Source organism: Balaenoptera physalus (assembly GCF_965194825.1).
Source record: "Balaenoptera physalus genome assembly, chromosome: 12".
NCBI classification, from domain to species: Eukaryota; Metazoa; Chordata; class Mammalia; order Artiodactyla; family Balaenopteridae; genus Balaenoptera; species Balaenoptera physalus.
In genome coordinates, this window is record NC_138897.1 from 42496047 (window position 1) to 42520892 (window position 24846).

Below are 24846 nucleotides of genomic sequence, written 5' to 3' on the forward strand. Positions count from 1 at the left end.
CTACTTTATTTTGTGTAACTTAATTGTGTAACTTTTAATGAATCCAGTTCTGCATGAAAAAATGTAAAAATAGCTGGAAGAAAAAAAATGGAAATAAACAAAACAAAAAACAGCACCTACTTTTTTCCATTAAAGCCAACAGTTTACTTGCATCGGAGCACATTCCTGGCACCAGCCAGGCTGTGTTTGTTTTTAATACTATTGTGCCTTGTCATATAATATAACAGCTTTTTATTTTCGATGATATTAACTGTCTGCAGGGAGAAAGAGGCAGAAGACCTCTATAGGACCTGAGAGTCTTATAAATAAATGAGTTTTTTAACCTCTGCTGTAGTACAGATATGTTTTCAATAGAATATTAAGACCCTTTGTGACAGGATCTGTCATTTTAAATACAAAAAACACTATGCCCATGGAATAAAAATACTTACTTGGCAGATGAAAAATATTTATGTTCCACTTTTACTTCCTGTGGCTGATAGTACAGAATTCTTTGTTGTTCTGCCCTGCCATAACCACAGGGAATAAAGTAGAAGGTAAGACATAGCCAAATCATAATTAGGTGGGGACCAGTCCATTGATAGTAAATCTCAGGGCCAGAAGCTTTTGGTGTACCTCAACTCTTTAGTCTTGAGTCATCTCCATTGATGAGTGTAACATAGCTGGAATCTTCTGGAATTACTAAGGTTGTCCAGGAAGTTCCAAGTAATCATGAAAATCATAAGGAACATCAGTAGGATTATGAATTAGCTCACTTTGTCTTTTAGAATATTTCTAGTTAGGAGCAGAATCTTGCTTACAAAACGCAGAGGACCCCTGAAAAAGGTAATAAACTTCTACTGACTACAGCCTTTGCTGGGTTTGGAATTGTAAACTTTGGGTAATTTGGCCACTATTAAGAAGTAGACATTTTTTTTTTAACATTTTTATTGGAGTATAATTGCTTTACAATGGTGTGTTAGTTTCTGCTTTATAACAAAGTGAATCATTTATACATATACATATATCCCCATATCTCTTCCCTCTTGCATCTCCCTCCCTCTCAACCTCCTTATCCCACCCTTTTGGCTGGTCACAAAGCACCGAACTGATCTCCCTGTGCTATGCGACTGCTTCCCACTAGCTATCTACTTTACATTTGGTAATGTATATATGTCCATATATACACTACCACTCTCTCACTTTGTCCCAGCTTACCATTCCCCCTCCCCATGTCCTCAAGTCCATTCTCTAGTAAGCTAGTAGGTCTGCGTCTTTATTCCTGTCTTGCTCCTAGGTTCTTCATGACTTTTTTTTTTTTTTTTTTTAGATTCCATACATATGTGTTAGCATACGGTATTTGTTTTTCTCTTTCTGACTTACTTCACTCTGTATGATGGACTCTAGGTCCATCCACCTCACTACAAATAACTCCATTTCGTTTCTTTTTATGGTTGAGTAATATTCCATTGTATATATGTGTCACATCTTCTTTATCCATTCATCTGTCAATAGACACTTAGGTTGCTTCCATGTCCTGGTTATTGTAAATAGAGCTGCAGTGAATTTTTTGGTACATGACTACTTTTGAATTATGGTTTTCTCAGAGTAAATGCCCAGTAGTGGGATTGCTGGGTCGAATGGCAGTTCTATTTTTAGTTTTCTAAGGAACCTCCATACTGTTCTCCATAGGGGCTGTATCAATTTACATTCTCACCAAGAGTGCAAGAGGGTGCACTTTTCTCCACACCCTCCCCAGCATTTATTGTTAGTAGATTTTTTGAAAATGGCCATTCTGACCAGAGTGAGATGATATCACACTGTAGTTTTGATTTGCATTTCTCTAACAATTAATGAGGTTGAGCATTCTTTCATGTGTTTGTTGGCAATCTGTATATCTTCTTTGGAGAAATGTCTATTTAGGTCTTCTGCCCATTTTTGGATTGGGTTGTTTGTTTTTAAATATTAAGCTGCATGAGCTGCTTGTAAATCTTGGAGATTAATCCTTTGTCAGTTGCTTCATTTGTGAATATTTTCTCCCATTCTGAGGGTTACCTTTTCATCTTGTCTATGGTTTTCTTTGCTGTACAAAAGCTTTTAAGTTTCATTAGGTCCCATTTGTTTATTTTTGTTTTTATTTCCATTTCTCTAGGAGGTTGGTCTAAAAGGATCTTGCTATGATTTATGTCATAGAGTGTTCTGCCTATGTTTTCCTCTAAGAGTTTGATAGTGTCTGGCCTTACATTTAGGTCTTTAATCCATTCTGAGTTGATTTTTGTGTATGGTGTTAGGGAATGTTCTAATTTCATTCTTTTCCATGTAGCTGTCCAGTTTTCCTAGCACCGCTTATTAAAGAGGCTGTCTTTTCTCCATTGTATATTCTTGCCTCCTTTAGCAAAGATAAGGTGACCATATGTGTGTGGGTTTATCTCTGGGCTTTCTACCCTGTTCCATTGATCTATATTTGTTTTTGTACCAGTACCATACTGTCTTGATGACTGTAGCTTTGTAGTATAGTCTGAAGTCCAGAGCCTGATTACTCCAGCTCCGTTTTTCTGTCTCAAGATTGTTTTGGCTATTCGAGGTCTTTTGTGATTCAATACAAATTGTGAAATTGTTTGTTCTAGTTCTGTGAAAAATGCCAGTGGTAGTTTGATAGGGTGGCATTGAATCTCTAGATTGCTTTGGGAAGTATAGTCATTTTCACAACGTTGATTCTTCCAATCCAAGAACATGGTATATCCCTCCATCTATTTGTATCATCTTTAATTTCTTTCATCAGTGTCTTATAATTTTCTGCATACAGGTCTTTTGTCTCCTTAGGTAGGTTTATTCCTAGGTATTTTATTCTTTTACTTGCAGTGATAAATGGGAGTGTTTCCTTAATTTGTCTTTCAGATTTTTCATCATGAGTGTATAGGAATGCAAGAGATTTCTGTGCATTAATTTTGAATCCTGCTACTTTACCGAATTAATTGATTAGCTCTAGCAGTTTTCTTGCAGCATCTGTAGGATTCTCTATGTATAGTATCATGTCATCTGCAGTGACAGATTTACTGCTTCTTTTCCAATGTGGATTCCTTTTATTTCTTTTTCTTCTCTGATTGCTGTGGCTAAAACTTCCAAAACTATGTTGAAAAATAATGGTGAGAGTGGGCAACCTTGTCTTGTTCCTGATCTTAGTGGAAATGGTTTGTTTTTCACCATTGAGGACGATGTTGGCAGTGGGTTAGTCATATGGCCTTTATTATGTTGAGGTAAGTTCCCTCTATGCCTGCTTTCTGGAGGGTTTTTAACATAAATGGTTGTTGAATTTTGATTAAAGCTTTCTCTCCATCTATTGAGATGGTCATATGGTTTTTCTCCTTCAATTTCCTAATATTGTGTATCATATTGATTGATTTGCATATAATGAAGAATCCTTGGATTTCTGGGGTAAACCCCACTTGATCATGGTGTATAATCATTTTAATGTGCTGTTGGATTCTGTTTGCTAGATTCTGTTTGTTGGATTCTGTTTTGTTGAGGATTTTTGCATCTGTGCTCATCAGTGATATTGCTCTGTAGTTTTCTTTTTTTGTGACCTCTTTGTCTGGTTTTGGTATCAGGGTGATGGTGACCCCATAGAATAAGTTTGGGAGTGTTCCTCCCTCTGCTATATTTTGCAAGAGTTTGAGAAGGATAGGTGTTAGCTCTTCTCTAAATGTTTGATAGAATTTTGCCTGTGAAGCAATCTCTTCTTTAGCTTTGTTTGTTGGAAGATTTTTAATCACACTTTCAATTTCAGTGCTTGTGATTGGTCTGTTCATATTTTCTATTTTTTCCTTGTTCAGTCTCGGAAGGTTGTGCATTTCTAAGAATTTGTCCATTTCTTCCAGGTTGTCCATTTTATTGGCATAGAGTTGCTTGTGGTAATCTCTCATGATCCTTCGTATTTCTGCAGTGTCAGTGGTTACTTCTCCTTTTTCATTTCTAATTCTATTGATTTGAGTCTTCTCCCTCTTTTTCTTGATGTGTCTGGCAGATGGTTTATCAATTTTGTTTATCTTCTCAAAGAACCAGCTTTTAGTTTTATTGATCTTTGCTATGTTTCCTTCATTTCTTTTTCATTTATTTCTGATCTGATCTTTATGATTTCTTTTTTCTGCTAACTTTGGGGTTTCTTTGTTCTTCTTTCTCTAATTGCTTTAGGTGTAAGTTTAGGTTGTTTATTTGAGATGTTTCTTGTTTCTTAAGGTAGGATTGTATTACTATAAACTTCCCTCTTAGCACTGCTTTTGCTGCATCCCGTAGGTTTTGGATCATCGTGTTTTCATTGTCATTTGTTTCTAGGTATTTTTTGATTTCCTCTTTGATTTCTTTAGTGATCTCTTGATTATTAAGTAGTGTGCTGTTTAGCTTCCATGTGTTTGTATTTTTTAGAAGTTTTTCCTGTAATTGATATCTAGTCTCATAGCATTGTGGTCAGAAAAGATACTTGATATGATTTCAATTTTCTTAAATTTACCAAGGCTTGATTTGAGACCCAAGATAGGATCTAACCCGGGGAATGTTCCATGGACACTTGAGAAGAAAGTGTATTTTGTTGTTTTTGGATGGAATGTCCTATAAATATCAATTAAGTCCATCTTGTTTAATGTATCATTTAAGCTTGTGTTTCCTTATTTATTTTCATTTTGGATGATCTGTCCATTGGTGAAAGTGGGGTGTTAAAGTCCCCTACTATGATTGTGTTACTGTTGATTTCCCCTTTTATGGCTGTTAGTATTTGCCTTATGTATTGAGGTGCTCCTATGTTTGGTGCATAAATATTTACAATTGTTATATCTTCTTCTTGGATTGACACCTTGATCATTATGTAGTATCCTTCTTTGTCTCTTGTAATAGTCTTTGTTTTAAAGTCTATTTTGTCTGATATGAGAATTGCTACTCCAGATTTCTTTTGATTTCCATTTGCATAGAATATCTTTTTCCATCCCCTCACTTTCAGTCTGTATGTGTCCCTATGTCTTAAGTGGGTCTCTTGTAGACAGCATATATACCTGTCTTGTTTTTGTATCCATTCAGCCAGTCTATGTCTTTTGCTTGGAACATTTAATCCATTTACATTTAAGGTAATTATTGATATATATTTTCCTATTCCCATTTTCTTAATTGTTTGGGGTTTGTGTAGGTGTTTTCCTTCTCTTGTGTTTCCTGCCTAGAGAAGTTCCTTTAGCATTTGTTGTAAAGCTGGTTTGGTTTTGCTGAGTTCTCTTAGTTTTGTTTTTCTGTAAAGGTTTTAATTTCTCTGTCAAATGTGAATGAGATCCTTGCTGCATAGAGTAATCGTGGTTGTAAGCTTTTCCCTTTCATCACTTTAAATATATCCTGCCACTCCCTTCTGGCTTGCAGAGTTTTTACTGAAAGATCAGCTGTTAACCTTATGGGGATTCCCTTGTATGTTATTTGTTGTTATTCCCTTGCTGCTTTTAATAATTTTTCTTTGTATTTAATTTTTGATAATTTGATTAATATGTGTATTGGCGTGTTTCTCCTTGGGTGAATCCTGTATGGAACTCTCTGTGATTCCTGGACTTGATTAACTATTTCGTTCCCCATATTAGTGAAATTTTCAACGATAATCTTTTCAAATATTTTCTCAGTCCCTTTCTTTTTCTCTTATTCTTCTGGGACCCGTATAATTCGAATGTTGGTGCATTTAATATTGTCCCAGAGGTCTCTGAGACTGACCTGAATTCTTCTCATTGTTTTTTCTTTATTCTGCTCTGCAGTAGTTATTTACACTCTTTTATCTTCCAGGTCACTTATCCGTTCTTGTGCCTCAGTTATTCTGCTATTGATCCCTTCTAGAGAATTTTTAATTTCATTTATTGTGTTGTTCATCATTGTTTGTTTGATCTTTAGTTCTTCTAGGTCCTTGTTAAACATTTCTTGTGTTTTCTCCATTCTATTTCCAAGATTTTGGATCATCTTCACTCTTATTATTCTGAATTCTTTTTCAGGTAGGCTGCCTATTTCCTCTTCATGTGTTAGGTCTGGTGGGTTTTGACCTTGCTCCTTCATCTGCTGCGTGTTTCTTTGTCTTCTCATTTTGCTTAACTTACTGTCTCTGGGGTCTCCTTTTCGCAGGCTGCAGGTTCGTAGTTCCCGTTTTTTTTCGTGTCTGTCTCCAGTGGCTAAGTTTGTTTCAGTTGGTTGGTGTAGGCTTCCTGGTGGAAGGGACTAGTGCCTGTGTTCTGGTGGATGAGGCTGGATCTTGTCTTTCTGGTGGGCAGGTCCACATCTGGTGGTTTGTTTTGGGGAGTCTGTGACTTTATTATGATTTTAGGCAGCCTCTCTGCTAATGGGTGGGATTGTGTTCCTTTCTTGCTAGTTGTTGGCATAGGATGTCCACCACTGTAGCTTTCTGGTCATTAAGTGGAGCTGGGTCTTGGCATTGAGATGGAGATCTCTGGGAGATTTTCGCTGTTTGATATTACATGGAGCCTGGAGGGCTCTGGTGGACCAATGTCCTGAACTTGGCTCTCCCACCACAGAGGCACAGCCCTGATGCCTGGCTGGAGCACCAAGAGCCTGTCATCCACATGGCTCAGAATAAAAGGGAGAAAAAAAGAAAGAAAGAAAGAAAGAAAAAGATAAAATAAAATAAAATAAAAAAGTTATTAAAATAAAAAACAAAAGATAATTATTAAAAAAAAATTTTTAAGTACTTTGAAAGAAAGAAAGAAAGAAAGAAAGAACAACCAAACCAAAAACCAAATCCACAAATAATAACAAGGGCTGAAATCTATACCAAAAAAAAAAAAGGAAAAAAAAAAACAAAACCAAATCAGACAGACAGAACCATAAGACAAATGGTAAAAGCAAAGCTATAGAGACAAAATCACACATAGAACCATACGCATGCACATTGACAAAAAGAGAAAAAGGGAAAAAATATATATATATATATATATATATCGTGGCTCCCAAAGTCCACCTCCTCAATTTTGGATGATTTGTTGTCTATTCAGGTATTCCACAGATGCAGGGTACATCAAGTTGACTGTGGAGATTTAATCCGCTGCTCCTGAGGCTGCTGGGAGAAATTTCCCTTTCTTTTCTTTGCTCGCACAGCTCCCAGGGTTCAACTTTGGATTTGGACCCGCCTCTGTGTGTATGTCGCCTGAGGGCGTCTGTTCTTCACTCAGACAGGACAGGGTTAGAGTAGCAGCTGAATCGGGTGCTCTGGCTCACTCAGACAGGGGGGAGGGAGGGGTACAGAGTGCAGGGCGAGCCTGCGGTGCCAGAGCCCTGCGTGGCTTTGCACCAGCCTGAGGTGTGCCATGTGTTCTCCTTGGGAAGTTGTCCCTGGATCACGGGACCCTGGCAGTGCTGGGCTGCACAGCCTCCTGAGAAGGGAGGTGTGGATTGTGACCTGTGCTTGCACACAGGCTTCTTGGTGGCGGCAGCTGCAGCCTTAGCTTCTCAAGCCCATCTCTGGGGTCCACGCTGATAGCCGCGGCTTGCGCCCGTCTCTGGAGCTCCTTTAAGCAGCATTCTTAATCCCCTCTGCACCGTGAAACAAAGAGGCAAGAAAAAGTCTCTCGCCTCTTAGGCAGTTCCAGACCTTTTCCCGGACTCCCTCCCAGCTAGCTGTGACGCACTAGCCCCCTTCAGGCTGTGTTCATGCAGCCAACCCCAGTCCTCTCCCTAGGATCTGACTGAAGCCCGTGCCTCAGCTCTCAGCCCCCACCCATCCTGGCAGGTGAGCAGACAAGCTTCTCGGGCTGGTGAGAGCTGGTTGGCACCAATCATTTGTGTGGGAATCTCTCTGCTTTGCCCTCCACACCCCTGTTGCTGCATTCTCCTCCGTGGCTCCGAAGCTCCCCCCCTCCGCCACCCACAATCTTTGCCTGTGAAGGGGCTTCCTTGTGTGTGGAAACCTTTCCTCCTTCACAGCTCCCTTTCACTGGTGCAGGTCCCATCCCTATTCTTTTGTCTCTGTTTTTTTCTTTTTTCTTTTGCCCTACCGACGTACGTGGGGAGTTTCTTGCCTTTTGGGAGGTCTGAGATCTTCTGCCAGCGTTCAGTAGGTGTTCTGTAAGAGTTGTTCCACATGTAGGTGTATTTCTGATGTATTTGTGGGGAGGAAGGTGATCTCCACGTCTTACTCTTCCGCCATCTTGAAGCTCCTCGAACTAGACATTTTTGGACAGCTATTATGTTCAAATCCCTGTGCAGGACACTACAGTGGATGTAAAAAGATATACCTGCTTTGAGGAAGCTGATACCAAAAAAATTAAATAAACTTTAATACACCAAAAATGTATATACATTTCAAAATTGCATAAAAATTCAAAACAGAATATTATATGTGTTACACACTGCCGAATGGATTGTATAAATGTGTTCTGTGAGTTTGGTGTTAAGTAAGATGGCTGTGTCCTATAATTTATCTGTGGAAGTCTGATGACTTTTTAAAAAAAAGAATAGTTAAATTACAAGATTCGAAGATTATATATATATATATATATATATATATATATATATATATATATGAGGTCACCATTCCAGATGAGCCATTGAGGATACCCAAAGCATAGGAAAGCATAATGGTACAGTGATTAGCTTGAGATGACAAAAGTTGTGACAGCTAATATCATTTTTTCACTAAAACTAAAGTATATATAAATTCAATGTCTTTTAAAATTATTATTATTATTCATGATATCCATGGAGACTGAATAGGACTGATTTAAACATCATTGATTTAATTATCACTGGAAACCTGAGGCTAAGGTAATTTAAGGAAATTTGCCAATAATACAAATGGTGGTAACACTTGCTCTAGAAGACATAACTTAAGATTTCTCTTTTCTTTGTACCTAATACAGATCTGTTCTATATTAAGAACAAATTATGATAATAATAACAGAAGGAGGAGGGGGAGGAAGAAGAGGAAGAAGACAAATAAGAAGAAGGAGAAGGAGAAGAGGAAGAAGAACAATGGGATGGGGAAGGGGAGGGGAATGGGGAGGAGGAGTCCAATTTATGGACACCAAATAATGTCAAAATTCATTAGCTACAGTGAAATTGCTGAGGAGAACACAGGAAAACAAGGACCAAGCAGAATATATCTATTTATTAGTTTTTTCCTTTTTCTGGTTTCAAAGACTTGTACTGCTGGTGTTAGCCCTTTTGACTAGATGTGATGACAGAATGTCTTTGGTACACTGTCTTTCATTACCTTGGTTAGGAGTAAACGAGAAGTAGCTCTCAGTCATTGCTGTTGAGGGGTCACACTTATAATGTGACTAACAAGATGATAATTCAGCTCTTTTGGCCAGGACCCCAAACCAGCAGCAGGTAATTCAACTGCTGTTGCATATCAACCATTCAGGCTCCTGCGTTCTTGTGCAAAATGGTCCTCTGCTTACTGCAAATGGACAGATCTCTTGCAAAGTCCCTGGATGATTTCAATTCCTACATAGAAACACTGAAAATAAAACAAAATCAAAAGCAGGAGGCACAGATTATATATAATTCTCACTTCTGCCCTTTCTTCATGTTGATCAGCTCCCCATAAGGCATAAGTCTTTTAGTGAAGTGAAATCTCCTGTTATCTAGAGCCTGTGGTGTATGCTGGGTATACATTCAGAGTCAGAATTAATGTTATCTGAGTTCTAATCCTGGCATCACCACCTATCTAAGTTGTGACACTGGAAAAATTATTTTACATCTCTGTGCTTCAATTTTCTCAGCAGTTAATTGGGAATAATTATAATGCTCATGTTGTAGGGAGGTTTAAGGATACAAAGGATGTGATACATGCACAACCATAACAGTGCTATGTATTTTGTTCTGTTTCTATTAGATTGCTCTTTTGAAGACACCTGTTGCATCAAGAAGAGAATGGGATTGGAATAAAGAAACCTGAGACCTTCTAAGTCTCTGTTTCCTCATCCATTACCAAAATAGGATTAATATTTATTTTCTTGGTCTATCAGTCAAGGTAGACAATGCAAATATTGTGTTAATCCCCAAGCCTCAGGGGTTTAACACAATACATGTTCATTTCTTGCTCCTATGAGTTCAGTGAAGGTGTGTGATGGGAAGATTTCCTTGCTGTGATCCCTGGCCTAAGATACCTCCATCCTCTGATTCTGCCTGGCTTCATGGTTTCCAAATCCTCTCAGTTCTGTCCATGGGCAGGAACAAGGAAACGTGCAGATAGATTTGTTGGGGAAGTTTGTAGCATAGGTTGTGAACAAACAGAAATCAGAAAACAAGGGTTCCACAGCTTCTCCATATGGCTGAGACACAAACTCAGCCCAACATCCATATTGGTCTCTATGGCTCTGGGGTTCTTAGGACCACAATAAAAATAAGGGGGAGAAGATAAACTCTGGAAAGCTTTATGTTAGCTTTTCCTTAGCCCAGTCATGCTAGACAAGGCTATTCTTGGAGGAAGAATGATTCTTAACCACTTCTAAGAATTCTTCTTTAAGGTAATGTTTAATTAAATCACTACAGTTGGAAGGACCCATAAACCAAACACTCTGCTACAGCCACCATGACAGATATGCATTCAGGTTTGCCCTTTCATTTTGCAACATCTTTTATTGCTAGGCCATCTTTTCACATGGGCATGGTGATAGTGGTTCATATGTACTGCACATCCGCTAAGTACTTTAGAAGTATTAGCCCAGTCAGTGCTCAGGACAGCAGTTTAAGGTGGTACTATCACATGCATACCTATTTTACAGAAAATATCGGCTAGAGAGATATATTAATGTATCCAGAGCTACGGAGAACTTAGGGAATTAGGCAGCCCATGCTCTTGATTCCCCTACCACATACTGCCTCATGGCAACGTCAGCTATTTATCCTTGTTAGGATCTTAGAATATAGACAGGAAAAAAAGGGGCTTTTTTTATTGCTCACTCCCTTAAATTATTTCAAAATCCATGTTAAGTAGAAGTAAATAGAGAGTCTTTCACGTGATAGTTCTCTTGAATCCCTATATCTTGCCTTTCACCTTCCAGTCTTCTCTCCTCCAGCTCAAATTCCCCAAGTCTTTCAACCACATTTCAAAGGAGATCACCATCATGCTCTCTCCATACTCTAACTCCCTAGCTGTGAATGCCTCTTGAAAAGTTGTGCCAAAAATGGAAGAAGAAAAAGAAAATTCTGTAGTCTATTCACACCGTAATGACATGAGACTCTTGTCTTTATATATCTGTTCACTAAAATCCTTTCTCTTCAGCTTCAGAGTGTATTTCTTTCCAGCAGCTAAGGGACACTGAATTTGTGGTTTCTTTTATAGACTGAGAACTTTCTGGAGGCATCATTCTTATCCTCTCCTCTTCCAGTCGTCTCTTACCCACTCTTATTTCAAACGTTTATTTCACTGAAGAAACATATCAGATTTAAAAATTTAACTTTGGAAAGAAGGCCTTCCATGCCAGGCTTGATTTTACACCTTATGATTAACTCAATGCCTAAATGTTTCTTTTACTGCAAAGACCTTTCTAAGCTTTTAGTTTATTAAAATCAGTTTAAATAACCTTCTTTTAATTATTGTCCTCAAATACAACGTTAAGCCCAAGCTTATTTTCAACAGCTAAAATTAGAAAGATGTTTTAAACATGTTAAATTTGGCCTTTAAAAAAAAAGACAAAAAAGAAGACAATCTGCCAATTTTCCATTATTCTGGGCCTCAGACTAAACTGGCATTTTAAATTAAGTGTCCTGAAATACCATCACAGAGAGAGGCTAGAACATCTGGTTCCATGGCACCCTGGCTTACTCCTTTGTCACCCAGGTGGGAGGTAATGTGGGTTCTGAAATGTGTTAAACTATAGTAATGTTCATCAATGAAAAAAACCCTGGTAGATGGAGCCCATTGGAGGTCTGTGAAACCGTGTATAATCACTATCTACACTTTGTCTTGATTGGATTACAGTTTCAAAGTTGAATTCCTGCCTGAGGAAACAAAATCCCTCTATTTATAAAACACAAACAAATAAGCAAAAACACTGGAAAGTTTTGTGGAATGAGTTTTGCTGGCTGTCCCTGTAAGATATCAGAAATCTTACACTCCACCTTCATTTCATTCCCCTGTTTGGCATCATCACACCCAGGTGGACTTCTATTTTAATGATGTAACTCTCTCTTGAGAATTATCTCTTTTGTAAGGATGGAGAGTGAAGTCTCATGTAAAGTCATCATCAGGTATACACATGCCTGTTTGCCCCTTAATTGTCAATGCCTTCTTAAAATGTACCCATTGGGCTTCCCTGGTGGCGCAGTGGTTGAGAGTCTGCCTGCCAATGCAGGGGACACGGGTTCGAGCCCTGGTCTGGGAAGATACCACATGCCGTGGAGCAACTAGGCCCGTGAGCCACAACTACTGAGCCTGCGCGTCTGGAGCCTGTGCTCCGCAACAAGAGAGGCCACGATAATGAGAGGCCCGCACACCGCGATGAAGAGTGGCCCCCACTTGCCGCAACTAGAGAAAGCCCTCGCACAGAAGCGAAGACCCAACACAGCCATAAATAAATAAATAAATAAATAAAAATTAAAAAAAAAAAATGTGCCCATGCATCTCAAAAAGAAAGAAAAATATTCTGGAAGTATCTAATTCAACCAGAATAGCATGTGTTTATTGTTCACATTGGTCTGGTCACTGAATTTCTCTCATTTCAGCGAAAAAGTACATTCCATTTTTAGCACTTGCCTAACCCTGAGTTTGTGGCTTATATTATAAATCGGGAACTTTCTGGAAGCATCACTCTTCATCCTCTTCCCCTCCCCTCCATGCTGTTGCTAGAAAGATTAGGTTTCCAAATCAATAAAGAAGCTTTATTTGTTCTTGTATCTCCACTCTACTCTGAGCAGGCCTGGGTCTATGCTCGGTCCTGAATATGAGCCTTTGAGCCCAGTACATGGGGAACTTTCCATTCACAATTTAGAATGGAAATTCTGCCAATCATGTTTTCCACTTTGCCTAATGGGTTCCTAACCTCCCAAAGTTTTGGACTCAAACAGTGTTGGATTTAAAAAATCCTGCCTCTCAATGGATCAAAACTGCCCTAGGCACAGGTAACATCAGTGGGGCCATCCCTGACCACCAGTCCTCACCAAGAGTGTGGGTTGCTTTATGGACATTATCTCCTGTGACTGGCAGGTGGTTCCCCTCCTCCCACTTTCTCACCCACCAGAACAAAGAGTGCATGCAACAAGCCCCAGTGTTTGCACATCACTTCCAGAGTTTCCATAACACAAGCTCCCTGTTTTCATTTGCAGTAATGAGGAAAGCTCATAACAGTTCTCGCCACTTCCTTCCTTATTGTTCTTGTTTGGAAATGGGCTATAAAACTTTACCACCTCATCATTATAGATCACTTTACAAAAATAAAATAAAATAAAATAAAATCTAATTTACATTTTGTTCCGACTGGTTTTCTTGACTGACAGTTGTCCACAGCTCAGTGGCTGCTCTGTTCAGTGTACTTTAATTTTGAGCTTTCAAGTATTTCCGAAGCCCATTCAGAAGTAAATTCTCAAAGAAAATTGAGCTCTGTCATGGATGGATTAGTACTATAATAGTTGGTCACATATCTTGCATGAAACCTTTCAGAAGCAAGGCAAATGAGAAGGAAATGAAATTCATTTCATACTTCTTCAAGCACGCTAAGAGACTTTCTCTCCAAGTAATCTGTGAAGTAGCACTGGTTTATTGGAGGTTCGCATAACTACCATTACATTATACCTTGTCACAATCTCATGTATTGGGTGACTGCTTTTTCTGAACGGATGGTACCTGCAAAGTGCTCTCTGAAGGCACTGAACAGCGAGTGTCGTTTCTTTGATCAAAATGTATAGGTCTAAGGAGTAGCATAAATAAAAGTACTTTAGCTAAATTGGAACATTACAGGTCAGAGGTGAATGAAATCTGAAAAGCAGATATATGGAGGAGTCATCACATTTGCTTTATGATATATTGATGAGCCAAAAGACCAAATAGGGAGGGTGACTGGAGGAAGTGGGGGGGGGGGAGAGAGAGAGAGAGAGAAAGAGAATTGTTGTTAGATATACCTTATGGGAAAAGCAAAAGCTTAATTGATTTTAGCAATACCACAATGTGGTATTTGGTTATTTTGCAAATTGCAATAATGCCAGCATTTCACTGGAAACTCTGTGTGTGTGTGTGTGTGTGTGTGTGTGTCTGTGTGTGTTGCATATCATTTTATAATAGCATGTGATAAACTCTTTGCGGTATCTAACAAAGACATATGTAAAATATTAGTAGGAAGATACAATGAAAGCCTGCATGTGAATTTTATTTTGATTGATCACTTTTTGCTTTTCAACAGCATTATTTCCTGAAGGACAATGAAACTATAGAAAAAGTGAAAAAAGGTCAATTACTAGTTTTGTTTTGTTTTGTTTTATAAACAATGACAAAAACAGGGTATGATTGATTTTTTTCCCCCTGCAGGAATCGATTGGCTCTTTAGGTTCTCTGCAACTTGCTGCCTTACTGTGGTGAATAACACAGAACTGAAAAGTTTGACTTGGCAGCTCCTATGGGACACATCTCACTCAAAGTATAGAAAGAAGGGACCAGAGATGAGAAATGTCCCAATCCTGTCCCGGCCTGGACTTATAGATGAGTTGCAGTGAAACCGAGGGCAATCTGAGTTGAAGTAAGCTGGAATATAAACAGAATTGTTTTGGCCACCAATCTAAGGATCAGGATGTTGTCTGCCCAGCAGAGGAGGAGGCGCCATCTGTGCTGAGTCATTTGGGAGGGTTGAAGAGCTGATATGTAATCCTTCAGCGGTCATCGCTGGGTTCACACTCCATCATTAGAGACCCTATCATTTGGGTTTTTAAAGGCTGTCAGAGAAGTTGGAAAGTGTCTGGGACTGGAGTGTACAGGTATGGAAAGAAGAAGCGTTTTGGAAGGGGAATGGGAGGACATTAAAAGTAAATCTTATTTTCTGAAACAAACTTATGGTTACCAAAAGGGAAATGTGGTAGGGGAAGGATAAATCAGGAGCTTGGGATTAACGTACACATATTATTATGTATAAGATAGATAACCAACAAGGATTGACTGTATAGCACCAGGAACTCTACTCAGTGTTCTGTGATAACCTATATGAGAAAAGAATCTGAAAAAGCATGAATATATGTATATGTATAACTGAATCATTTTGCTGTACACCTGAAACTAACAACATTATAAATCAACTATACTCCAATAAAATTTAAAGAAAAAGTAAATCTTATTACTCACATTTCGAGTACCTGCCTTGTGAGAACCAGTTACTAATTAATTAATTAATTGATTTAAAAAATCTACCCATTTTTGTTCCACTAACTGTTGCTTAATTTGAAATTCTTTGGTAATAGTGTTTTATGCAGCTGGGAGAAGGATGAGACCTGGATTGCACACACCTGGCTGCCCCCTACAAGTGGCCACTCTGTTGCGGTGTTTACTTTCTAACTTCCCATTTCTTTCAGACACAGAGGCCTTTCTGTGAAGTGGCACCCCCTACCATCATCTTTTTCTTTAATTTGGGCTGTCTGACAGGATCTCTGCTTCTGTTGTCATTGTTCCAGATTAAAAGCACACTTATGCAGGTACCAGGTAATATTGATGACACCAACAAATAAATAACAGAATAAATAACAATAATAACAAATAAATAACAGAGATATTTAGGGAAGAACTTACTAGAAGCAGGTCATTTGAGGTGCCTGTTAAATGTAATTATAGGGTCCTGATATTCTGATTCTGTAGAGATTTCCTGTGTTAGAGCTTTAGACTGTACATTGTTCATAAGCCCTCAGTGATGCTGAAACCAAGAATCCGTAGACTTCCTCTTGAGTGACAATTAATTATGATTCATGGTAGGAGGCAGAAACCTAGAATTCTAATTTATAAACTCTGTAATTCTCAATTTATCCATAGAAAAAATAGGGTAAACTATCCTTGTCTTGCCATTTTCCAGGATTGTGTGATTAATTAAAGGGCACGAAAAAGCTTTAAAATATATAGTCACTATATATGTGTTGAGTGAATGTTATACGAATTAATGTCACAGGAAGCTATTATTACTGATGTACCTATTATAGCTAATATGCAAAAAATAAAATTGTTTATATCAACTATTCACTGCAGTGTTAAGATATTTAGGGTGCAATAATGATTTTATGTGTCTGTGTGTTCCGAGAAAATCATCAATATAAAGAAGGATGTTGGGTAACTTATATTTTCTGCTTATTGTCCCACATGCCTCAAGTACTTGGACAACTGGTATATTTGATTTAACATAAATCATTTAACATAGCTGGTCAGGAATGGAAACCAATATGGTCATAGTTTTATTTTAAAGAAATAACAACAGTAAAAACATAAAATAAGGAAACCAAAAGTCACTAGGAAAAAAAAAAAGACATTTCTCTAAGCTTAATTTATTTGAATTTTTATGTTTGAAAATTCCAGTGAAAACACAGCAGGTAGGCTTCCCATATCCTCTTAGACTTTAGTGGGTGCATCGTTTTCAGTTGTGACTTATCAGTTGGCCAAGATATCTAATAGTCAAGTCTGTAGTGTAATTGTAGGCATTTATATGACTTTTGCTACTCTTCAGGCAGGAAGTTGCTGTCACATGTCTCTTTACTATAGCAAAATTATCCCTAGCAACGCAAAGCCCCTTCTGGAGGAAATGTCGCTAAAGTCTATTCAGAGAACAAGCTTCCACTAAGAAATATTTTATTCATGTTTGAGAATATAAGCACAGGATAGTTTTTAAAAACACATTAGAATGTACTAGTATCCTCCACCAAAATAGTTATTTTTTTTGCAAATACTTGGGAATTTGTGCAAGTATTCTTTCCAGCTAGGAAATGTCACTGCAGCTGAATTTTAAATCAAGTGTTCATATTTCTTTGGGGATTTTCAGATCAGCAAAAGAAATGGAATATTTACAATTTGGTGCATAATTCATTTTCTGTGTGTAACTTCATATTTTTCCTTTTTTTAGGCTGAATTGTGCTGAATTTTAGACAAAAATGGAGATCATAAATTATTAAGAATCATTCCAGAAGCTGTAATAAGTAGATTATTATTAGCATCATTATCATTGTGACTAATAGAAGAACTTAGCAGGAAAGAAAAAAAAAATTGGATCTAAGATTGCTGACAAAGGTAACTTAATGTTTTAGTGCTTGCATATTTATCAGAATCCATGTGGGACAGGATTTTCTTGAATCACCACTCTGATCTATGTGCTTATATTCTGTGCTTACATTCTCCAGCTGCAAAACCCAGGGCACATTTCAGGGCTGTCAGCCTACTCTCCTTCTGGCCTATCTCCTTCTGAGAGCTGGCAGGGAGATAACTTCTTTTAGCAGGTGGTTGTGAAATCAAGGCAGGTTTTCATAACAACTCCCATTCAATGGGAATTGGAATCCACCATCAGGCACTGGACTCCCATAATCCCTCAGGAAGGTCAGTTAGGTGTGTTGACTTGTGAGGCAAAAAAGGATTAAATAGCTCTGTAGTTGGCTTTACCTTAATATCCTCATTCATTTTCCTTCTGCTCTAAAATTTTTCCAGCACTAATGTATATCCCCATCTGAAATCCAATCATTTAGTCATTCATTCCTTTAAGTGGAACTATATTCTCTAAAAAACGTTAACCTCCTTGATAGGGAGTACCCACTGATCTACTTTTTCTGATAACCAGGAACTAGTTGCTGGCACTGGTCTGAACTCATGAAGTCTGGTTTCAGTTTGTCTCCACTGCGCCTGCTGTAAGTAAGGTCCCCTGGTGAGTGGTGAAGAGGTGAGGCATGACTCATTTCCCCGTGTGACAACCCCTGCCTTCCTCCTGCCCCTGCCGCTCCCCCACCCCCCGCATTTTCCTTTATAGACTCCATATAAAACTGTATGTGTATAGCAGCCTTTAATGAAAGATAAAGACATTGCAACTAAAAGAAATTAAAATCTGTGAGGAAGAGAATTTAATTATTTTTTTAAATTGAAGTATAGTTGATTTACAATGTTCTATTACTTTCTGGTGGACATCAAAGTAATTCAGTTTTATATATATATATATATTATTTTTCATATTCTTTTCCATTATGGTTTATTACAGGATATTGAATATAGTTCCCTGTGCTATACAGTAGGACCTTGTTGTTTACCTATTTTATATATAGTAGTTTGTATCTACTAATCCGAAACCCCTAATTTATCCCTCCCCCACCCCCACCTTGGTAACATAAGTTTGCTTTCTCTGTCTGTGAGCCTGTTTCTGTTTTGTAAATAAGTTCATTTGTGTCATATTTTAGATTCCACATATAAGTGGTATCATATGGTATTTGTCTTTCTTTTTCTGACTTAGGAAGAGACTTCTAAAATGTCTACTGACAGAAAAGAAATTGTCCAAGATTTAGAAATGGATGAAAGAACTTCTTACTGTATTTTATTTCAATGGGTTGCTGGAAATTGTTTAGCAGAGGCTTCAGGTGTTCAGATGAACCTATAAGAGCATTTACTTTTGATTGTCTTTCTGTTGAAGAAGTTATTTTACAATTCTGTAGGGGAAGAATGTGGAATATATACAGTCCATTTTTTTTTTTAATGATACTTTTAGCATAAGCTCCATATGTTTTGAAATTTTGCCTCCTTGGGCTCATCAGGAGTAAGAAATAGGACCATCAGTGGCTTATATGCATTTTGACTCCTCTCTTAGCTATACAAAGTCTAGAACAAATTTGTGAGATGACACTAAATCAAGTTTGGAATCAAGTCAACGTTTTTTCTTTAATCTCTGAGTATGGAAGTCAGGCAAGTTTATTCTTCCATCTACATAACAAAAGACCTTGGTAGAAATGCTTTAAAGACCAGGACATGGAAGACAAGTTGATAATAAACATTTTTATGTTTGAATTAGGGAGGATAGTAGGGAAAAACTGGAGATACGTCACAGTATTTTGTGGCTGTGAGTATTGTAGATAATAGACTAATTCAGTGTTACTCAATGTGTGGTCCTTGGACAATAACATCAGAAGCATCTGGGAGCTTGTTAGAAGTACAAATTTTCCAGCTTCACCCCGGATCTACTTAACCAGAATCTCTGGAGGTGAGGTCCAGGAATTTGGATTTTAACGAGCACTCCAGTTAGTGGTGATGCATGCTCAGGCAGAGCTCTAGAGTGGGTAGGGCTCCAGATTACATACATTCCCTTACCCACCACTTGACTTGTAATCTTGGGTTCTTGTCTATGCTACACAAGTAATCTCTAAATAGGATTTGCTTTGAATGTGAGCTCCTATGCTAAAAAGAAAAAAAAAAAAAATGACCTTCTCATTTTGTGGATGGTTTTAGTGATTACAAGGTCTTCTGTCTTTTCAGATTTATTTTTGAACTAGTCATGTGGTTTATATGTGGAAAGAAAGCAGGTACTACGGTAGAAAGCAGGAAGAGTTAACCAAGAGGAGGTCTTCTTGTTTAGTTCCCATTATACCCTCATGGTCACTCTCTTTCTGTGTGATTTTTTGTTTGTTTTGTTTCATATTTATAGAAATATGTTAAAAATGTATTAAGAAAAAACAAGTAACAAACAAGTAACATTTGACTGAGAAAACATTATAAAAAGACAAAAAAACAAGATAAAGAAAGGGGTAAAAATAAATAAGATTAACTGGAAAAATGAAAATTAAAAGTAAATAAGATACATTAAGAGACAAGGTAAGACAATAAAAATAAAAGGAAAATAATTGAGATAATCATAGTACAATAAAAAATAAAGGAGAATTGTTAACCTGCATTAATTTAGCAAAATCACACATTTAAAATAGGAAAACTGGTATTATTTTTCTTTTATAGTATCAATATAAAAACCAAGAGTTAAAAACTACAGGCAGAGAAGCATTATAGCTTATAGTTAAGAACATGGTTTGGTATTAGATAAGTACGTGTTCAAATACTGCCTTTAAGACTTATACTCTGATAATAGGGGAGTTTCTCTTAATGTCCCTTAGATCATTTACATGATTGATATGGCAGCAATAATTGTGGTACACATTCTAGAGGAGCATTGCTTGATTTGAATGTGATAACATGGCAAAACATTTAGCACAGAGCCAGACTCTTACTAAACACCTAAGTATTATTACTTTCTTTTTTATAAAAAAAGAGATCTTTTCTTCTTTCTCACTCCTCTCCCTTCCCCTCCCCTTCCCTTCCCTTCCCTTCCAACAACTCAGTCCTAAAGCCATTAGGTGGACAGAATGAAGTAAACATAAATATGGGGGCTGAGAATAGCCATTGATGGGTCAAATAGGGTGAGTAGTACATCCACAAAGGAGGAAAGTTCACTATGGGGAGTCAGAGCCCCAGTGAAGAGAGAAGGATGTCAGCATGTGCTGGTGCCCTGATGTGGGTGTCAGAGAATTAGCCAGTGGGAAGGGCACCCACACAGAGGAACATCCCAGAAAGTGTGTCAGAGCCCAAGTGTGGTGATGAAAGAATCTTCAGTATTGGAGTCCAAGTAGGGCTCAAGGTGGGACAGCCTGGCACAGGTTTTGAAGCCCAAGAAGGAGGAACCATGGAGGTAGGTCCATATAAGGTGTCAGAGCCTGAATGGGATGAGGTGGGCTTCAGTACAAGGTGGGGAGAATGGCAGTGTTGAAAAGATATACAGCCAGGGGTCTCTCACAGACACAGAAGTATATTTATTTATGTGAAGAACAGTTTGATATACTAGTTAGTAAAAAAGGTTTACAAAGCTCTTTCCATAATATGATGTAATATTAAAAGTACATAAAGTATGCATTGAACCCTTTCTGGAAGAATGTACCAAAATATCCTAGTGGTTATCTTAGTGTCATGAGATTAGTGATCTCATTACCATATTTCTTTCCTTATTGTTATTTTTTCCTATAATATTCATGTTTATTCAATCAGTTATTGAATATCTACTATGCTTCAGAGAGGTTCTTGTGATACATACATGAATATTATCTTCTTTACCTTTGAAGAGTGCAGTAGTCATGTATTATGAGTTCTAAAAGAAGAGATGCCTGAATAATCACTTTTAACAGTATATGTTTAGATTGATTTAACATTTTTGCCATCAGATTCTCATAGCTAAGACAAGATCAAGAGTAAAACACTTTTCATTGACAAGTAGAGGTATCTATATATAAGTGGTCAGGTGGACCCTGACTGACATATTTAAACCAATCTTAGAGTTCATACTATACAAAACAAAGATAATGGTAATACCAAGGAAATGTGTATTCTGGTTGATCTAAGGAGAATACATGTAATGATAATCCATGAGCATCTATTTTGACACTTCCAGACTTCAGGAACTTTTCCGTAAATATGTGATAACTTTGAAAGTTGAATCTTTTTTCTGCAAATAGATAGGTTGACATGCATGGGCTATAACGGGTAGAATCACCTTTGGTTATGTCTATAGGACATAAAGTAAAGTGGAGATTTGGGAGTTATTAAGGTCTAATTTGATCTATGTAGATAACCAGTCCAGATAATAAGTTCTTTGGGTGAGTTATCTGTACTGAATTATCTGGTTTGACCGTCTACCTGTAAACATAGATCAAATTAATAGGATAATTGTCAAACTTATTCTTTAGTTTGTGGTGTGTGAACTTGCTCTCAGGACGTAATTGGCACTCTGGGAAAGTCTAGCTCAAAACTGAGTAAAGAGTAACAATAACTAATGGAGACTCTGCTGACTCTAGTAGAAAATACAACTTGCTGTGGCTATACCCAGAAACTGGGTTTTTGGAACCAGATATTCAGAATTGTTAAGGGTAGTCTGTGTCCAATGATATATACTCTGAAAAAGTTGACTAATTCTACTTCTGTTTTTCAAAATCAAACATGGAAATGCCAACTTTAATTCTGATTTATAGAGGGAAGGGATAATAAAAACAATTTTTAAATGCATTAGTGAAAAAGAAATGGACACTAGAGAGAGGTCAGTTAAAACATAATTTTAAATAACATTAGTTAAAATTTTATTTTTTATTAGTTAATTGTCCTTCTGAAGCTTGACTGACAAAAATAGGTTTATGAAGAGGGTAATACATGAATACAATAATTATGTCCTCAAAAATGACATTTATCAGCATTCAGATCTCATTATGTATTTTCAGAAAAATACAAAAATGAGGGAGATTGTGTAAATGATAAGGCAAAGGCAAGATTTTCCATTATAGAAAATGTAGAATATTCAGAGTGTTTCCGAGGCAACTGTCAATGTATTACCCTGCAAGTAAGCATGAAGAAAAGTTATAAGTATCATTATTTGAGAGATCTTTTTTGTTAGATATGATAATACAAATATCTACAAACGCTCACCTCCGTTTCCACATAGTACTCTGAGTTCACACATACTAGCTGCTCTGGATGGAGTTGTCATAAGAGGTGGAAGTGATGGAGAGAATTAGCCACTGAGTCATCAGTAAAGCAGTCTACCAATCAATGAGGCAAGTAAAACACATTTTCTAGATGTATACTATTGACTGTCATAATATTCTACTAGCTGTGAGTAAGTGCAAGGAATAACAAGAAATATCCCTTGGATTCAAGGGACAAAATGACTAAGTAGGAAACTGAGCATATGAAGTGAGAACGTTAGCTAAGACCAAGGGGCTATGTTTGCAAGTTCTGAAAGAGTGCTGTGGGGTGGCCAGAGGGGCCCAGTAAGTTCCCCGGATCGGCAGTGTCAGGATCATCTAGAAACTTTGTAAAGTACAAATTCCCAGGACCCAACTGAGATACTAAATCTTAAACTCTGGGAATGGGTCTTCGTACTATGTCTCTCAACAGGCTCTTCAAGTATAGATTATAAATCATGGAAGGATCTAAATAAGAGGGGGTCACTGGGCATGTAGAGTTATGGAAGAGAAGGATAAATTTGACTTGAAGTTTGAAAGATGGATATCAGGATTTAGGAACCTAGAAATGAAGAGAAAGCATTCCAAGCAGAGGTAGAAGTGAAAAACAATAAAACTTCACTCATATCCCTGTTGGAGAAGTCATCTGTTAAGTTTTATGCATATTTTCATATATTTTTGTCCTCAAATGGACTCTGAAATTTCTAAGGGTAGAGACCTAATTTTAATTATCCTCTCATTACAGTGCTTCACACTTAAGAAGTGCTCAGAAGACACAGAAGGAGAAGGAGAAAGTGGATCAGAATGAGGAGAGACAAGGAAGAAAAAAAAATAATATATGTAGACTCTGTGATAGGGTGAAAAGCACATTAGATTTAGAGCCAAAGATAATGTATTTAAATAATATGTTTGAATCTTACCATATTGTCTACAGTATTCCTTTACTCTAGGTTTTGTTTTTCTCATCTACACAATGGCAATGACAAATTTCACCTCAATGATGTTGGTGCAAAATAGATTATCTGATGTAATTTAATTTTTCTGGCATTGTGCCTAGTCTGTGATATTGCCTGATAAATATTTATTAATACTGAAATAGTGATTTTTCTGTGAATGTTCAAGAGCATGGTGTCCCCTGGATTCTCTTTATTTACTCCTTTCTTCATTCCTATTGTTTTTGCAATCTTTCCTCTTCCTTTTATAGTCTTTCTCATGCTTCATGCTTATCATTTGTATCTGCATTGTCAGATTCCTATTTAATCAATTTTCTCATCCTTTTCTTATGTAAATTGCTAACATTTATAGAACCCTTAATAAGTGTCAATGAAAGGGCTAAATATTTTTTGTATGAATGATGTTATTTAAAAATCACAAGTAGTATAAGGATCTTAACTATTTTTAATTTGTGGACAGAATTCAGGATTTCAGAAAGGTTCAGATAAGATTTCCATCAACATATGGATATTAAGTGTGGGGTAAGATTTGAGCCCAGGCAGTTTGAGCTTCACAACAAAGACATGACCACTACATCAGGCTTCTTCTTCAACCCCACAATCATCCCACTACGCTCAACTCTCTAGAAAGACAAAAACAAAAGTTCATAAGAAATGACACCAAACTATTTAAACCATCTACAACTGTATCCCATTTAATTTTAGGAATGCCATTCTGTTTATGTTGCTTTGCATCTGTGGTGTTTACGTAAGAACCTGATAAGTCTTTCAATTGATGGCTTACAGTATATTCAGGTGTCCCCTGTCATACTTATGCAGAAAACCAGGAAGTGTTACCTGAATGTGGTTGACAGCCCAGGTAGTGTTTTCTGCGTCACCTTTCCTTAGAAAAAGATTCACTTTTTTGTTTGTTTAATGAAGAGAGATATCAAAATATAATCACATTTACACACTTTGTATATATATACCTATACAAATACACACACATATATATACTAATAAAGAAATTAGTAACATATTTTAAGTAAGATATCCATTCACAATGAATGCATTTTAAAAATGAAACATTTTATGCTTAAATGGTAAGTTTCAGTGTTCTGGAAAATTCACTTATTTGCAACCCTTTCTTCCCAAACAATGCTCAATAAATAACAAGTTGTGCACATCCTTTTTTTGTGGGGCTATTGCCTCACTTATGTGTACAATCGCTTCATTTTGCAACTTCACTTTGCCTGTGTAGGGCATTGCCCTGGTTGGTAATTGTGTGGCCTATTGTTTGCAGCACATGGATAATTATTATGCTGTGAACATCAATTTGTTGTATTGTGCCGAATGGAGCTACATCCCGAGGGACGTGATGATAGCTGTGATTCTCCTCAGTAGGGGGTGGGATGTTGCTCAGGGCTAGAGCTCTGCCCAGTAATTCCCTCTTTACAAGTAAGACTATACATAGTACATCCTAGAAGTCCTTCAT

The 24846-nt window shown here is 37.3% G+C and overlaps 1 long non-coding RNA gene across 1 annotated transcript in view; it reads left to right on the top strand.

The window, feature by feature from the left end:
* Window positions 1-3490: 3490 nt before the first annotated feature.
* Window positions 3491-24846, top strand: part of LOC309639256 — a 76153-nt gene continuing 54797 nt past the window's right edge. The window contains exon 1 of the long non-coding RNA XR_014251561.1: window positions 3491-6688. This is a non-coding gene — a long non-coding RNA (uncharacterized lncRNA). The remainder of the gene's footprint in view (window positions 6689-24846) is intronic.